The sequence below is a fragment of the Urocitellus parryii genome, unplaced genomic scaffold (assembly GCF_045843805.1).
Source record: "Urocitellus parryii isolate mUroPar1 unplaced genomic scaffold, mUroPar1.hap1 Scaffold_60, whole genome shotgun sequence".
Lineage (NCBI taxonomy): Eukaryota > Metazoa > Chordata > Mammalia > Rodentia > Sciuridae > Urocitellus > Urocitellus parryii.
In genome coordinates, this window is record NW_027554101.1 from 81513 (window position 1) to 99556 (window position 18044).

Consider the following 18044-nt stretch of genomic DNA (forward strand, 5'->3'; position numbering starts at 1 on the left):
AGATACACCAGAGAACCCATTGATAAGCAAGAAGGTGTCACTAGATCATAATTATAAAAAAACAAATTTTGAGTGATTCTTGTGACACCATGTTCTAAGTTCTGTATTTTAATATCCTTATTGAATGCTTAAAATAATCCCTATAAGGATAAATCTGTTTTATCCTCAGTTCAGTTAGAAGCTATGAAATATGCCAAAGGTCTGCAGTTATCACATTGCAAAAATAGGATTCACACCCACACACTTTCTAATTTTAAAGCCTGTGCGTAACAACACAGTGTTATGTTATACAGAATGAGTGTAAGTGGAAAACACATTTCCTAGAACAAAGCTGGAAATGTGCCATGCCACCTAGATAAATATTATTCAATAAGTCCCAGAGGAAAGAGTGCAATCTGAATTTCTCAAATGACAATCATAACTATCACCCAAAAATGTATATTTGATTTCTCAAAATCTTCCCTGACACATAAGTTAAGTACTAAATATTTACTAATGCTACCAGCGCATATTAAAATCCTTCCAAGGTGTTAACAGTTTTAGTATTTCTATACTTAGAGCAACAATCAAAGATTAGTTGTTCCCTAGGTGTAAATGTCAAATACTAACACTGCCAACAATATTTAGCAGTAATATAGGAACTCTCTGAAAACTTTTACCTATCTCCAAATCTTCAGACCCTCTGGAAAAGTAACTGGTTTTGAATATTAGTCTCTAGAGTTTTCTTAACTGAGAAGATTCCTCCCTAGAGGAGTGAAATTGGCCATGTCTACTAATTTTTATATGGCCAAAGGAAGTGAGTTTAGAAGCACCTGTGTTTCTTGGCAACAAATGTAACATTTGTGGAAGAGTTCAATCTTTAAATACCTCTGCATTTCTCTACTGGAGACTGATGTGATGCATCCTACTTTTGTATTCTTCTTTTAGTCTTTGACCCTTTAAATAGAAAAACAAAAAAAATGATAAAATGATGTGGTCTATTAAAATAATTGGACAAATAGAACCCCATTTTCAATCTTGAAACACACACACATACACATATTCCATATATGAATTTTTGTGTGTATGTGTATAAATGTGTGTGTGTGTGTGTGTGTGTGTGTGTAAAATCATGTATCAATTAATGGCAGGAATACCTTTGAGAACTGAGTCCTTAGGTGATATTGTAATAATATCATAGTGAGTATTTATGCAAACAAAGACAGCTATGTTGGCGTTAGGCAAATATACACTTGTTGGGACTACCATCATATATATATTTTGTTGACTAAAACATTGTTATGAGTTGCACTGTGTGTGTGTGTACACTAATAGACATATTAGTATTTGAAATTCTTTAAAACTGACCCTTTAAAATCTAACAAACTGGATTTTAATATATTGGATCAACTTTTCTAAAACATTTTACTTTACATATTAATTAGAAGTTAGTGTATAATTAATTTTTAAAAATTGAGGCAACTTCATATCCTACATTAAATAGCAAACCTTTTACCACATTTCATAGTATAAAATGTTAAAGTCATATTTTGTAACTGCAGGTAATAAAATTATGCTACCTATACTAAGAAAATAGGAACACATGTTAATAACAGGTGTTGTTTTGAAAGATATATTAGTAAATGTTACACCTTAAAATTAGTTTGACTTAAAAATTATTTAAATTCTTTTTAAAAAAATTACTTGAACCTAGATATCATGACACACACCTGCAATCCCAGCTATTTAGGAGGCTAAGACAGGAGGAGGGCAAATTCAAGGCCAGCATTGGCAACTTAGCTACACCCTTTCTCAAGATAACAAATAAAAAGGGTTCAGTGTAAAGCATCCTGTGTTCAATCCCCAGTACCCAAACAAACAAACAAAAATAAAATAAACTTTTAAAAAATACTTGCATTTTGAAGTTTAATTTTTAAAAATTCTCAATTATCTGATCTTCATGGAAAACATATTTAATATCTATGGATTAGAATTCTGACATTTTTCTCTTTCCAAATACAGTAAACCCTTGAATGATATAGTCTGTCTGAATTCACAGTGAAGACAATGATCACAATATTGACTATAAATAGATAAGCAAATTTAAAGAGTACAATCCTATGTCTCTCAGGGATATTTTCCTGATTCGAATTTTTGGTGATTTAATAAATTCAGCTATATCATAGTTTACATGTAGGCTGTAGGCCTTTGGTGAACTACCAGCTCTACTAAGATCTGGGTTATGAATGTAGTGAAATATTTCAGTCAAATTAGAAGATTTATTATACAAATTTGAGGTTTTTCTATTTTTGCTAGCATTTGAAAGGGCTTCCCCCCTTTTTTCACATCATAGCATTAAGTTAACAGTTAATTCTAGGATTGTGTTATACGGATTTCTATAGTATATGCTACATTCATTGTTGTCTATCTTACCAGTTACAAAGCAATGACTGGGGTGGGTGGTTGTCTCTGTATAAATTGCCTGCCTTTACAGAGTCTTGTCCCTAAAAATATATGAGTAGAAAGTGACAAAGGATAGGAGAAATCTCTGACAACAGCCTCTGACAGTCTGTTGTCTTAAGATAGCTATGCTTTGTCTTGAGATTTACCATCCAATTCTATTACTAAGGATAGAGGATAAAGGAAATCTGTTTTGAAGGGAGAGTAAACTCTGATTGGACAATCTGGAGTCAATTTTGTCATATTATCAATTTATAAAATGAATTCTTGATTAATTATACATAAACAGAGTTGTTTTAGTATTACATGTCATGTGGAACAAAAAACACATGTCACAACTCTAGAAATGTGAATTTGTGAGTTATAAAAATATTCTCTTATCTAAAAGATGCCATATTTTATAGAGAACAATGAATCTTACATTTTAGAAGCAAGTATGATGTTAGGAATGAACTATAATTACTACTTATGGCATTTAGTATTAAGAGTAAAAACCTGTAATTAGAAAATAATTAGCATAAAATACTGAATTATACCTTTGCAAGGCCTTTAGAAATTGAGCCACTAATTTCATACATAACTGATTGAGTCAGTATATTCTTCTTCATCAGAAAATGATCAATTTATGAAGTTGTTATGTTGTATGTAAGCCATACTGTATATTTCACCAAACAAATTCTTTCACTGATACACTCACTTAAAACAATATAATATTTACTTTTAAAAATCTTTTGAATTATTTTGAAAGTCTATCTTAGCTCATTAATACATAAAATAATAAAGGTTTCTTTTCCTGAAACATTTGAATTATAATAAAAGTCTCATATAACTGATAGAAATTACTCATCTCCCCTTTCTACACCATTAGCATTTGTCACTACAAAAAACTTGTTTTTTTTTATGCTGGAATTTTAAAAATGAAGGTTTTTGACCTAGTAAAGCATTCATTTCTTTCTTTACCTTATATCCTCTTTGACAATATATACAATTCAAAGCCTTTGCTTCTAGTAAAAAGAATTTATTAAATTATTATGTAAATGTTTCATTTTAGAGTGACCAACTTTTCCTGGCTTGTCTCAAAAATTTTCAGTTTTCAAATTAAAGGTTCCATGACCCAGAAACCTGTTAGTCTCAGGCAAACGAGGACAATTGGACACCCTAAAATTTGAATTAATTCCTTGAAATTACATACAAGAGAATGGATATACATACAAATATAAATGCATTTTCCTAAAATGAAGGTATATAGCTTTCATCAATGCCAGAACATGTAAGATCTCCCCAAATCTCAAGAAAACCTGAACCAAAGAAGGTAAACACCATTTGGAAAACTAATGTTAAAATGAAAAAAAAGAAAATACATAAATAAATAATAGAATATTTTGAGAAATAATATTTCTGTTAGTTACCAAGGGAAGTACTTTACTTTTTATAATTACAATATTGATTGTTATCCTGTTTCATTATACACTATATAAGTAAGGGTTGGCATCTTCCTAAGGTTTAGAAAAACTGAGATTTGAATGATTTCTCCAAAATTATTAGCAGTTCAACTGAATTAAGCTGCACAATGTTTTTACTCACTATTTTTATATCTAAAAGCTAATGCCTAATTTTAAATAGAATTGTAAGTGATAAAGATAATGTGTGTTAAGCATCTAATTTAGTGTGTTGTGATATAGAATAGACACTATGTAAATTCTATTATTAATAAGAAGCATGTGTTTACTATATACTTTCCTGTTTTACAATTAAGCATGTTCCTTTAAGGATATCTAATCATATTATTATCTGGAAAATAATGTGACATTAAACCATCTTCCACCAAAAATAACAATTACTATACTAAAGTTAAGCCTTATTTTTTTATTTAGGATGTATTGTTATAGTCTCTGACTTATATGTATCTATGTATCCTTTCACTATGTATATGTGTGTGCATGTACACACTCATGTGTGTGTATTCTTTCACCCAGTGCTTGTATGTATATATATTTATATATCATTTAAAACTGATGGAAAATATTAAAAGAAGTTTCTGAATTGAAAATCTTTTGCTCTAACATTTTTTGGCCAAATGCAAAGTAGAAGACCAATCAGTATATAAATAATTACAAGGTAGTTTAAGTCAATAAATAATGAGGTCCAAATAATAAGTAAACCCAGGACTGAAAATGTCATAGTTTCATAGTTTGGTAGGAATTATACTTCCAAATCAAAAATAACTATGGTAATATGTATGTAACATAACAGTTGGCAAGTAAACTCAATCAAATCCTTATTACCTGAGTTGGGAGAGAATATCATTTCTCCTCATTCCAATCCAGACGTATAAAATATTTCCAGAGGTGCTTCATAGCAAAACTTTGCCTGTTGAAACCTTATGACCTTTTAACTTGTCAAATAAGTAGATCCCACCATTATCCAAATCAATGGTGCATTTCCAAGTGATTCAGAAGTAATTTAGAGGAGATTCTGACATCCTGATATGTCCAATAAACAATCTGTCAAATGTATTTAAATGGACATCTTTAACTGGGTATCAGAGAAACCAGTTAGATGGAATCCCTATGCAGTTATCTATGCCCAGATGTTTTAAACAACATAAGCCTTTGGATTTTTCTGTTCAATGTTCCATCCAATTGATTTTGCTGCACTAAACAATCACTATGAACAAATTTTTAAATAATCTAGCTGGCTCCATTTTTGTGTGCTAAATTGCATTGTATATGATCTATGATTTTAACATTGCCTTTGCTTCAATCTATTAGCTATTTTTGAAAGATGTATAACTTAATTGAAAGACAAGTACAACCTTTTCATTTATAATATTTATGAAAAATGTAGAAGATGATTTGCCAGTATGAATAGTTAATTGAGTTAGACTATACAAGTGTAAGATGCAAAAAGAGTGTGTCTATGGGAACTCTTTATGTCATAGAAAATTAAAAGGCCATTATTTAATGTGACTACTTTTTAAATTCACTTAATGGAGTAAGTAAAACTGGATATATAATTAGAGTCTTAAGAGCAACTAAGAACAGAGCAGGGAGGAAGAGCAGGAAGAAAATATTAACATTAAACAGAGACATGAGGTGGGAGGGAAAGGGAGAGAAAAGGGAAATTGCATGGAAATGGAGGGAGACCCTCATTGTTATACAAAATTACATATAAGAGGTTGTGAGGGGAATGGGATAACAAACATGGAGGGAAATGAATTACAGTAAATGGGGTAGATAGAGAAGATGGGAGGGGAGGGGAGGGGGATAGTAGAGGATAGGAAAGGTAGCAGAATACAACAGTCACTAATATGGCAGTATGTAAAAATGTGGATGTGTAACCGAGGTGATTCTGCAATCTGTATTTGGGGTAAAAATGGGTGTTCATAACCCACTTGATTCTAATGTATGAAATATGATATGCCAAGAGCTTTGTAATGTTGTAAACAACCAATAAAAAAAATAAAGATAATAGCAAAAAAAAAAGCCCAAATCTCAGTGGAAAAAAAAAAGATTAAAGCAAAATAATTGAAGTAAGATAATATGAAGAATCTCACATAATAATGATTGAGCTTCAAATGAATATATTATTCCTTAAACTCAACAAAAGTCTACTCTATGCTATTATGTAATAATAATAGTATGAGGGGTGGTAAGTATAGTACTTTATAAATATGAAATACTTTAAAATGTATACATCATCATATTTGAATCTCCAATTAGCCCTAATTATTTGTATGTTCATTTTTTTAGAAAAGGGAACTGACACACAAAAAGTAACTTGTTCAAAATCACATAATTAGAAAATGATAAAATCTCCCTCAAACTTATCTTCACTTCCAGGATTCTTTACCATGTGCTCATTCTTTATGTAATAGAAAATAATGAGTTTGTGGTAAGGGTAGAATAGCCATGCAGATCTTTCCAATATGCCTTAGAAGAATGTTCTACTTCCAAAAGTCTTAGCTTGTTTGTTTGTTTTTTCTCTTTTTTTTTCCTCATTCATTGGTCTGTTCCTTCAAAGTAAGGGGGTCGCTGCTTCTTAATGGCTTCTACTATTGTCATTTCATTTCCATGCCTACGTTTATCACCTTGGAATTATGTTGTTACTCCCCAGATTGAAGAAAGATGCTTAAATAGTTATCTATTAATGACGTAAAGGAAAAAATAGAGATCTATAGACAGATGTAGATGTGGATATATGTAGATATTTAAAAAACAGAATTCAGGAAATGGAACTTTAAATTATTCAAAAATGTTTTCATTTTTCTTTTGTCTTTTATGTACTTTACATAATTTGAAATTAATATATTCAATTAATAAGGAAGTTTTATAGTGATCCAGTAATATTCTTATAATATTATTCTTTGCTAAGCATCAATGCAGTAATTGTGTTCATAGCTTTTGTTTACATAAAACTCCTCTGTAGATGTAGCAGGAAGTGGCAATTATAGTATTGGGGATGCCAACTGGGAATCTCCCTTGGAAATATTTTGTTTTATTGCCTTCCAACTATATACAAATTGAGGTTCAAGGGTGTATATGTGTGCATAGGTGTAGATACATACATCATACATACCTATGATGACATATTAAAATATACTGAAATGTGTCTGTTTACTCTGTAAGTAAATTGTCATTTATTTCAATGCTTAGATGGGATTTTAACATGACAAAATGCCTTCATTATTCTCTCTAGGCAATCTGTTAACAGTGCTTTTCCAACAACCTATTCCTTCCCCCACCTTTTTGATATTACACCAAGATGTTTTCTCCATTCTGTTGATGTAATTATCCTTGCATAATTTTGAGCAAGATTTCCTGGCAATGTAGACCCACAAAATTTTCACTATGGCTTGAGCTCAAATGATGCTTCTACTCAATTTGTTTACCTTTCAGCTTGAGTGGAGTTTTTGTGTCATAAGAAAAATAGGAAGAGATAATATTATATTTTTATGGATGAATTTATTTTATGTAAATGTTGGCTACAAGTGATCCAGGAATTTTAGTGGATTGTTTTTAATCCTCAACTCTAATACTTAACCCAGAGCACAACTTTTCTCTCAAATGATAGTAAAATATCTAATTCTATTAAACCCTAATTATCCTGTGGACTACCTTGGAATAAATTGCCTAGGAGTTTTCTCACTAAGAAATGGACTTTGTTTATTGCTTATTTCCCAAAATCAAGGAAAGATGTTGTTCTTCAATTTAGATCAATGTTGACAAGGTCCTCATCATAGCAGCAAGTGTTAAGCTGTAATTGATCATTATAGAATTATGTTTTGCTTGAAGGAATTCAGAAAATAAGAAAAGTATGCTCTTGTTATGTACATTGATTCTCGCCGATAAATAAAAAATATGACACTAGGGATAATATGAAAATTAACAGTTTGTCATTTTATTGAAAAAACAATATATTTAAGACACTACAGTCAATATGAACTTCCCTGGGAAACCACTTTTCTCGGGCTGAACTGCAAAGTATCCTTCTTACCATTGTGGTTTTTTAATGTAGAAATTGAGATTAGACAATATGGGGAACAAATGAAGGCAGATGACCTCCATGAAGGAGATGAGAAAGCAGAAGCTATAGAAATATATTGGTTATTAGTACTGAGTAGCTACTGAATTGCAAATGCCTTCCTCTCAGAAGCAATGTATAAAACAATTAGCACCAACATTTTCATTAGTTTACATAAAATAACTTTTTAAACACCTATAAACACAGATTGCCTAGATAGCCTAAACTCTAAGATTATTATTGGGTAAAATAAACTCTTACTGGTTTAAAGTAATAGGTATAAAACTTTGCTTGTATGATGCACATTCATATAATTAGAAAGGAAATGGAAGAATAATAAGGCAAGGTTCAATAACACACTTGTAAATCCATCCACTAGGGAAAAGGCTTCCGGAAGAAGATGGTACTTAGCACATCCTTGCCAATTGTTTCAAAAAGCTTTAACCATGCAGAAAATAATCTTCTTGGTTTCCACAGCTAATTGGACTATATTTGACTTATTTTCTGTGTTCCTTCATATATACTTTCTTGCTTGCATCATATGGTGATTTCTTTTTATTTTTTTAATCACATGGTATTTCTAACCTATACATTTGAGGTCCTACCAACATTATTGAAATGTCATGAAATGTCCTCTGATAGATCATGTAATTGCAAACATATCTGGAAAATGTTGCTCTGCTACAGAATTCTGAGTGAAGTATATTTTTAATTAACCCATGGTTCCACCCACCCCAAAAAAATTTATAAGAAAAATGAAATGGGGTTTTGCTAGGTACACAGTTATTACTACATACAAAAGTGTACATGCAGATGTAGAGGTATTCTTATTCCTGGATGTTCATTAAATTACTGGGAGAACCTATAATAAATACTATAGCCATGGCTATGCTCTTTTTAAATTTTATTGGTTCTTTTTAGTTATGTATGATAGCAGAATCCATTTTGATATTCAAGTATGGAATATATCTTATTCAAATTAGTACCCCATTCTTGTGGATGTACATGATGGTGAGATTCACTGTATTGTTTTCATATATGTACATTGGAAAATTATGTCAAATGGATTCCACTGTCTTTCCTTTGCCTATCTCCCCTCCTTTCCCTCTATTCCCCATTTTCTAATCTACTGCACTTCTACTTGTCCCCTCATCCCCTCTCTATTGTGAATTAGCTTTCACATCAGAGAAAAAATTATGACATTTACCAGAAAATGGATGGATCTGGAGACTATCATGCTAAGTGAAGTCAGTCAGTCCCAAAAATCTAAAAGGCATACTCTCTTATTTCAATTAATCACTACCATGTCCTTGCCATTTACTCAGCAGATCTTCCCAAATGCTTGAATACAAAATATTTCCCTCAAATGCTTATTAGAATGCACATTCCAGGATCCTGTCCTAAAGGACACTCTTTTGGTAAGATTTCATAAGTCATGTAGTCCTAAGGTCTTTAAGAAACAACCCTAAGAGGTTGTCGTTATTCACATTCTGCACTTTGAATTCCTTCTTGCAATTGAAATGGTATGTTATCTGTTCTAATATTGTTCCTCTAACAGTATCTGAAGAAAATTTTGGCACTAGCTATGCTCATTTGTACTGATGTTGTTTTTTCCCAGTGTTTTATGATAACTAGAAAATACAAAAGTTGATGATTGAATCATAACAACACAATGCACCATTAACAATTCAGCTGACTAAAGAATTATCAACATATGCCTTTTATTACCAAAGTTAGCTCCAAATCACTTCCACAGAAAATAAAAATAAATAAGTAAAAAAGTGTTTCCATAGACCTAGTCTAAAGAAATCATTTCTTTAGTAATTGTAATTGAAACTTTTTTTTTTTGCTCTGAGTTGTTGTCACCAATCAATTCTTATTTCTATCCAGGATTTTATAATCATTCACAAAATCCAGTCTTGTGACTACAGTTTTGAGTTCACACATTCACTACAGAATTTTCAATAAATCTGTTTCCACATGTCTTGTTATTAATATTCCTTTTGTTGTTGTTATTGGGGATCTAATCTAACAACACTTAACCATTGAGCCACATCCTCAGCATGTTTTTATTTTATTTTATTTTTAATTTTGAGACAGAGTCTATATAAGATGCTTAGGGCCTCACTAAGTTGCTGAGGATCTTGGTGATCCTCCTGCCTCAGCCTTATGAGATGCTGGGATTACAGGCATGCACCACCATACAAGCTTGGCTATTAATATTCTTAATTTGCTACTGTACAGGACCATACATTTGTAGGATCAAACAGCTACAGATATCATACATACTTCAAAATTCTCACTGCAGTCACTTACTGACCAGAAAGTTCTTCTTTCACTGTGTTTCCTGTCTCCATTCCATACATGCTTTCTCTCTACTGGAGTGGTTAAAGGATATCACAGTTTCGTAGGGGTTTTTGATGGCCTGTAAATAATTGTGTAAGAAAGTTCTGAAAATTATAACTCCACTTCTATAAAAATCATTTATTCTGTGATTTTTTTAATGTGATGTAATATCAATCGTTCTTCTACTTAGTATTTGTTGTTTTAAATTTTGTTCTTTCTGGTACTCATGTCTATCTTGCTTCTATTAACACAAGCCCAAGCGTAACTCCAACACAATCATTGATTTTTAACTCCATTAAGACCTGGGAAAATTTAAACATAACCCCAAAATATAAATTCAGGGCAACAATGCACATTTTTATGCATGCTTTGCATACAAAACACACCATATATACAACCTGGGAGAATTCTAGACATTTGATTTGTTTTGTTTTGTTTTTTTTTTCTTGCTGGGGACCAAACCCATGGCATTGTACATGCTAGGCAAGCACTCAATCATTGATCTGAATCCCCAACACCAAAATTTTAAATAGCATCATCCCTTCTCTATAGCACTTTTAACTTGGTTCTTATTTCCTGAGAAGCATATGAAGATTTAGAAGCTGAATCCTATCCTACATTGTTGGCACCTTTGGTTTCCTATGCCATTTTACTCCAGCTTCCTAAAATTAGCCGTTACTTTCCTTTCATACACATTATTCCACCATTACCTAATACTGCGTTACCTGACACTGCCTCAACCCAATCCTCTGAAACTGTTTTTTAAAGAAAATGGTCTTTTTTTTTTTTTTTTGGATCGGGGATTGAAGTCAGGGGCTCTTGACCACTGAGCTACATCCCCAGCCCTATTTTGTATTTTATTTAGAGACAGGGTCTCACTGAGTTTCTTAGTGCCTTGCCTTGCCTTGCTATAGCTGAGGCTGGCTTTGAATTCACAATTCTCATGTCTCAGCCTGCTAAGCCGCTAGGATTACAGGTGTGTACTACCACACCCAGCAAAGAAAATGAACTTTTAAAAATAAATTTTATTTTCTTTGATTTATGAAATAATGATAAACTTCTCTTAGATGGAAGATAAAAGTTCTTCTTGCTCACCTAGATAGCATTGCCTGTTAGTACTTAGTTGTGATATCGGAGGCAAACCATCCAGTTGTATTGTCTAACATAGAGATATAGTTCTAAGGAATTTCAGATCAGATCAGAGGGGATAGAATCACCACTGTACACTAATATGCAGGCAATGCAATATAAGATTTGCCAGATTGCAAGGTGAAGATAGCTACCGGTTTCACTTAAAGTAAGTAGTCCTGACCCTTTATATAACCCAAGAAAACATAACTGAAATGCTTGGCAAGAAGCAAAGTCATAAACAATGGACTTTCAGCATTTGTTGTAAGCCTGCTGGCACAGGAATCTCAAGTATATAATGGGTGTTCTTCATGCAATGAAAGGCCAATTGTGAGAGCAGTCCAATCTCTGGTGCCAGTGGGCAGCACATACATTTCATATTTCTATGCTAACGTCCTAAATGATGCAAAACACCCTTCCTTTCTGCTCAAAAACTTCATGTGTTAATAAATACATATAAATTCATGTAAGTTCCACTTAGTACAAATTGATAATTTTCCCTATCTTATGAAAATATACTTGAAAGTGAAAAACTATACCAATAAAATATTTTTTTCTTATTTTTTTTAAATCGGCTCTTTTCATTCTATATGAAGCATTTGAAAATTCTGGGTGCTCTAAGATCAAATAGTAATGATCATATTTGAACATAAGTTATTACTTGTAACTACATTTGGAATTCTTATAAGATTATATGCTATTAACACTGGCTGTAATAATTATATAAGTTGTGTAAACACAAAATTATAATGTTATAAAAATTATACATGGAGAATGTTGAGTGTAAATTAATTCCAATTTACCTTATCACCTCTTTTGTAAAACATCTATGACCACTAAACATAATCCAGCAAGAGCAATATCTGTTGCTTCCTCTGCTACAAGTTAGCAATTTCCCTATTGTAATACAATTATTTGTATACAACTGTATACCATCCAATAAGCTCTGAACTCTTGGGAAGTAGAAACCTTTGCTTATTAGACTTTCAATTCCTAATGCATGACATGGTTGGCTATCAATATATTTTAAATAAATGACTAAACAATGAACATTGTTTAGTTCAGTTCTGTTTACAACTACATACATTTTAATTTACTCAGCCATAAAGAAGAATGAAATTTTGACATTTACCAGTAAATGGATGGAACTGGAGACCATCATTCTAACTGAAATAAGCCAGTCCCCAAAAGCCAAATGTTCTCTGTGATACATGAATGCTAACCTATTACAAGGGAGGGTGGTGTGGAAGATTAGAAGTTCATTGGATTAGACAAAGGGGAATGAAGGAAAGAGAGGGGTGTTGAGAATAGAGACAGTAGAATGAATCAGACATAACTTTCCTATGTTCATATATGAATATACAACTATTGCAACTCCACATCATGTACAACCACAAGAATGGGATCCTAATTGGAATGGGTTGCAATCCATGTATGTATAATATGTCAACATACACCCTACTGTCATGTATATTTAAAAATAACAAATAAAAATAAATAATAAACAACTATTTACATTTTATCCAATGTATTGAGTGGTGATAGAATATGACTGAGCCAGTGATAATCTGTAGTTTCGCAAGTGTTCATTGGAAGAATCTGATTATATATCATCTATATGTAAAGAGTTTTCATAAATAAAACAAAAGAGAGAGAAGGAGAAGGAAGAAAATGGCAAAAAAAGGGTTTCCTGAGTAACAGTGTATTTTTTAGAAAGTTGCAGTGATAGAAGATGTTTCCTTTTATCATTATAGAGGGTGGCATTGTTCCTGTGAGTTAAGTGGCCTTAGTTGGCAACCTATTAGCAAATATTACATTCTGTACATAAAAACATAAAAAGTCATTATACAGAAAATACAATGTGAATAATAAGAGGGCTGAAATTATACCGAGAAATCACCATTGTGTTTTGCCAAAATTGGCAGTTTTTTTCCCCCTCAGTTAACTCTCTAACTAAATGTGTCCCATCAAGACAGGTTTGAATCATATAAAAATAAATATATAGTATTAAATATGTACATATGTACTTAGGGCAATTACTTCTGCTTCTGCATATTCTTGATACCCTGAAGAAAGTAATTGATAACCTACAATTATGCTTCTCATGTTGGTGATATTCTGTAATCAAAATGCATACAGAAAAAATATAAAATGTTGAATCTGCTTTTCCATATGGTTTAGGAAGGCAGAGGGAAAAAAAAAAACAAGACATGAAGCAGAAACATCATATTAGTACATGAAGTTCAAAGTGTGTGTGTGTGTGTGTGTGTGTGTGTGTATGTAGGTGTGAAGTTGTGCATCACCAAGTACAATAATTTTCAACCATATGCCCAAGCCCTGGTATACAGAACAATTCAATTGTCTGGAGTGGGACACAGGCATGAAAAATATTGCAAAGATCTTCAGGTGGTCAGGTGATTCTGTTGTATGATAGGGATACTGAGTGGGCACTGGGAAGTGCAAGACACTATTGTAACTATGAGTAGTTAGGGGAATATTTGTAATGCCTTTGATTATGTTTCTGTAGAATTCAGTTCTGCATAGCAATATGGAACAAAACCAAGGATTTGCATAAGTGGTCCTCTTCTAAGGCCCACTCTGACTTTGTTAGGTTTTTCATAACTTGATCATCATCTGTCATTTAAGAAGTATCAAAAATTAATTTCTCTGGGGCTTGGGTTGTGGCTAAGTTGTAGAGTGCCCAGCATGTGTTGAGGCACTGGGTTTGATCCTCAGCACCATGTATAAATAAACAAAAATAAAGGTCCATCAACAACTAAAAAATATTTTTTTAAAGAATGAATTTCTTAAAAATTAATTTCTTGAATTGTGGCTCAGTGGTAGAGTGCTCACCTAGCACAGGCAGGACCAGGGTTCAATCCTCAGCACCACATAAAAATAAATGCATTGTGTTGTGTCCATCTACACCAAAAAATAAATTTAAAAAAATTAATTTCTCGGACTGGGGTTGTGGCTCAGTTGTAGAATGCTCATCTAGTATGTGCAAGGCGTTGGATTTGATCCTTAGCACCATATTAAAATAAAGGTATTGTGTCCAACTACAACTGAAAAATAAATATTAAAAACAAAATATTAATTTCTCTTAATTTCTGCCTTCAGTAGCTAAGTAGTTAGTAAAGTTTTATGATTAAAGTTTTGTTTCATGTATGTCTTTTTGAAAACCATCCTCAAATATATGCATATTTTATTGCCATGATTATATTTTCTACTTTTTCTTATAATTTTTCAGTGCCAATTATTATAAGGGTTTTGGCAGAATCTCTGGTAGTCAAAGAGGCTTTGTTTATTTCTATATTGTTAGATTTATTTTGATTCCATTCTTATTCCAAAAATAAAGTGCCAATAATTTTTAAAGACTCAAATACCTAAAGGCCAACAGTAATTAAATTTTCCCTAATATATATGCATATATATTTAATAATAAGTTAAACGGTTTCAATATATTTATAGTATTAAGTAGGAATTTAGATATAAGGTTAGCAGAACTCAATGTGCAGTGTCCCCTTGTTCTTATATGTAAACTTTTTGTTTAAGTAGGATTTGCAAAACTAGAGTCTGCATGGCACAGATGGTGAAATGATGCTACTCTTTCCAATCTGCTTGTTAGTGGAGACATGTCATATGTTTATTGATGATTGCAAGTATATTGGCACATTAAAGCTTCATATTTATTATTATAAAACTTAATACAAATTGTGAAAAGTAGTTGCTACTTTTATGAAAACTGTAGCATAGGATCCTTGGGATTCAGTATGAACCAAAAATTGTCCATTTATGCAATTACTATATACATATGCATAGATGAGAATTAAATGCACAAAGGAATCTCAAATAAATATATATATTTAAGAATAGAGGTGGATCAAGAACTCAAAAATTATTCAGTATCAATTCAGTTCCTTCTGTTGTGCCTTTTAAATCCAATTGCCAATGATTATTCATCATGAAAAACAGACTCCTAAATCCAGAGTTTCTGCATTTTAATTTGTCCTTATTAAAGGAAGAATTTTTCCATTTCTAGAATATGGTCAACACTTGCTAAGATGAAAAGTCTTCAGTTATTACCAAAAATTTATTTTATTTTACTATTAACATATATGGCCAGTAAGCAAATCTTTAGTAATGTGTAGTTTCCTCTTACAATGTTGAGATATCCACAGTTTCCATCTAAAGCTGGATCTTCATATGGAGAAGAGACATGCTCAAGCTCAGTGAATAATTCTTCTTACGTATCAATATTGACTAAGTTTTGCCAAATGAATAATACTAAAGTTATCAGGAAAAATATTTTAAATAAAAGAGACACCTGGAATTCTAAAGAGATTGCAACTTCAAAGTTATAGCTGAAACACTACTCTAGATCTGATTGATACTTAGTTGGAGGTAAATGTGCACCCTGAAAATTTCTAGAAGGAGCACAGGAGTGATTTTGCTGCCATCATCTACCAATGGAAGTATTCCTGCAAAGTGGTGTCAGCCACTTTTGATTTTTGTAAAAAACAGGAACAAAACTACATCATGGAACAATTTCTGCTTACTTGGTACCTCCTTTCCTTCCATATAACCACTATTAAAATACCACTGTGATTGAGCAATCTAGAATATCAAATACTTGACGTATAATGATTAATCAAATCTGCCGACTGTGTCACTGCCACCCTTCATTAACCTAGAAGTGTGCCACAAGTTACTCATGAAGCAAAACAGATTGAGACAGCCTTTTCCAAATCTCATCACTTTGAATGTTGAAGGGATTCATTTTACCCACTTGAAATCTCCATACTATGGTCTATAAATAAAACACTAAAAAGATAGATCCACTTTCAAATGTAATGCCGTGCAAGTTTCTACTGAGTGAGAATATATCTTTCTAAGTGTCTCCAAATTAAAAAAAAAACTTTCAACTTAATAGTTTTTTTTCTTGGATTCAAAAGGGAATAACATAATGAGAGAAAATTTGTAAACTTCTGCCTTGATAGGAAGTTAAAGTATTTAGAACCAACATCGTCTTAAATGTCTAATTTATGTAATGGATGAGGATAGACCAGCATTTCCAAAAGAAAGTTTTAAAGAACATTAATCGCATAAGTTGTTGAATGAAAAACAAATTGTTATAGAATTAAGACAATTTAATTTCCTTTTTTGGAGAATCAGAACGCAAGCCTTCAAAAGTTTGATAGTATAAAAACATCTTTTTTAACTTGGTTTAACCCAATGTTTTCTATTCTATGTCACCAAAGGACTAGGGATATAGCTCAGTTGGTAGAGTGATTGCCTCTATTCTATGTCACCAAGGAAATGGTTTTGTCAAGTAATATATCATTTTCTAAAATACTAGAATTTTATGAAACACATTCTTATAAATACATAGCTTGATTACTCTGTAGCCTTTATTAACTATGTTAGTATTGAAAAAGACACTTTTTTCAAGCTTCTGAATCTTCTCTTAGGCCCATCTGTATCCTTCCTTATAAAATAAATAATAGTTTTCACAAAAGATGTTTTTTAGTCATTTTTGCCAGAGCCTCCCCCCAACTTCCTTGACAACTGATCATCTTTCATCATCTTCCAGGTGATGTCTTATAGTGTCTTTACCAAGAACTTAGCTAGGTCAGTTTAGAATCCTCTTTATCTTATATTTCTTCTTAGTCTCTTTCCATTCAAGGATCCCTGCACTGTTCCTTGGTTATAAATTCACATTGGCCCTTGCTATATTCAGAGTTGAGCCCAGTCTTTCTCCTCCACAGGAAGATCCTGAAGTAGTGGAGCTTATAGTACTATGATGGCCCAGAACAAAGTCAACCTTAGCATACTTTAACAAGTGTCATTGGATATCTTTTCTTTATCAGTAGTATTGTCTCACATTACCATTTGTTTTGAAAGATGCTATAAAAGGACTCACTGAAAACTAATCTTGACTGACAGCACTAGCAGAAATTATTGTTCTTCAATTCTTGTAGAATAGGTATTTGCATTTCCTTTTGAAATTTTAATGTTTTGGTTGACTACCATTTTGTATGGAAATACAGAAAAAAAGACAAATATGATTTTCTAAAATTCACATCATCCATTACCCACCACCATGTAAAACATACATTTTTGTAAGACTGCTCCTATTTTACAGCATAACCTTAAAAGCAAGAATAAAATGTTTATTGAATTAACCACAGCGTGAGTATAGGAAATTATTTCCTCTCATCTGTGCATTGATAAAGGAGAAAAGTAAGTTAAGACTTGAGCTTCTTCCCCTACTAAGTTACATGACTGAACTCTAGTCTGGGTATTGGCAAAAAAAAAAAAACCCTAAATAACAGTGGATTAAACGGGATGATGGTTTAATCTCTCTAGCAAAAGAAGTATAAGACATGCAGTTTCAATACCATTAACAACCCAGTGTCCCCTGTCATCTTCAATTCTCAACTTCCATCTTCAAAAATTATATCATGGTCGTGAGATGAACTGCAAAATCCTAGCAAAAAAATTATTCTTCAACTGAATAAGCCCTCTTTTATTGGTTTCTCTAGTAGCCACCTCTTGCTGAAATATAATTAGAGGTTGGGGAGATGATAGATAGATGACAGATACAT

At 32.1% G+C, this 18044-nt stretch overlaps 1 long non-coding RNA gene across 1 annotated transcript in view; it reads right to left on the reverse strand.

Moving 5' to 3' along the window:
- Nucleotides 1-18044, reverse strand: part of LOC144252819 (uncharacterized) — a 64493-nt gene that overhangs the window by 302 nt on the left and 46147 nt on the right. Inside the window, exon 2 of the long non-coding RNA XR_013343064.1 lies at nucleotides 868-936. This is a non-coding gene — a long non-coding RNA (uncharacterized LOC144252819). The remainder of the gene's footprint in view (nucleotides 1-867; nucleotides 937-18044) is intronic.